We start from the raw sequence: 1408 nt of genomic DNA, 5'->3' as shown, positions 1-1408 counted from the left end.
GTGCAAGTGTCAGCGGAAAGAATGGATGATATTCACCATGAAGTGAGTCCAAACTTGAAAACGTCTGCTGATTTGATGAAGTTAACTTTTAATAAGAGATCTACTGAAGTCAATTTTGTAGCAGGAGACAAGGTATGGTTTAATAATCCCAGGAAGACCAAAGGGAAGTCTCCTAAGTTGTCTTCTCCATGGGAAGGCCCATACAACATAGTGGATCGTCTCTCAGACGTGACTTTTCGGATAAAATGTGGTTGGCGAGGTAAGCCAAAAGTGGTGCATGCCAACAGGCTTTGGCGTTATCACGGTCCAGGACATTTCAGTTGGGACAAAGTGGACAACAGAACAAATGATGCTGCTGAAGATGTGCCACCTGAAGAAGCCACCGTCGAAGAAGAAACGCTACTCAGTTTTGAGAAGGGAAACGGTGAAGCTCTTGGTGAAGTTACTACCACTGATGTGGCTGTTACCGATGATAGGACATTTCCTGATGAAGTAGATGAACCCCACGTGAAGCAGAAGCCAACAAGACGGAGACCAGTACGGAATAAGATACGTCACGTAAAATTAAGAGAATTTGTTTAATTGTAATTTTGTGTTTGTAATTCTGTACATTTTAATTAAGTTATTGTTATTGGTTTATCATATGTGGTTATTGTTCGGGACGAACAATATTAAGGAGGGGCAGTGTTGCGTCAGCGAGTCACATGACCACCGTGACGTTACGTTTCTAGAACTATCATGTACTTTGGCGAATGTTCAAGTTCTTACTAGAAATAGGGTACGCTGGTATATAAAAGAGGGGAGGTAATGTGTGTGTGGATAGTGAGTAATTGATCTGCGGTCAGAGTATTATTGACGTTCGTTGCTATAGCGTTTGTTTAGAGTTGAGTGTATCGGTTAAGTTATATTCGGAAAGAATAAACCAGTTTTATTAAGTAAAGACTTGTGTCGCTTAAGTTTCGTCGGTACGAAGTTACGGAAAATCAATTAACAACGGTGACGTAACAATATATTCAGATCGGGGGGTTATGATGTCAAAGACAGGGTGGAGATATTTATTATACGTAAGAAAAAGGAACATGAATTACCTTTGGGACCTCAGCCATGATATGCAAGTGCGGCCGTCTTCTAAGTGAGAACCCACGAACACATACGTCAGTAGCAATACTTGTCCATGTGCCCCAGGCAACATTATGCAACATAATCAACGAGGTCAACATGGTATGGGTTCACTAAGATAAGGCTTCCAGTCATACCTACCGTTAAGCCGTCAAATACCTCAAACAGCTACAAAATGAAGGAGGTGTTCATGTTATTCCATAAGAAAACATACCACTTAGAGAGGAGAGGTGTGTGTTTTGGACTTGGCAATCTTACGACGGAGCTTTTCGGAACAGAAACTACGGTA

Source organism: Limulus polyphemus, unplaced genomic scaffold, assembly GCF_000517525.1.
Source record: "Limulus polyphemus unplaced genomic scaffold, Limulus_polyphemus-2.1.2 Scaffold3909, whole genome shotgun sequence".
Lineage (NCBI taxonomy): Eukaryota > Metazoa > Arthropoda > Merostomata > Xiphosura > Limulidae > Limulus > Limulus polyphemus.
This window is presented reverse-complemented; position numbering follows the sequence as displayed.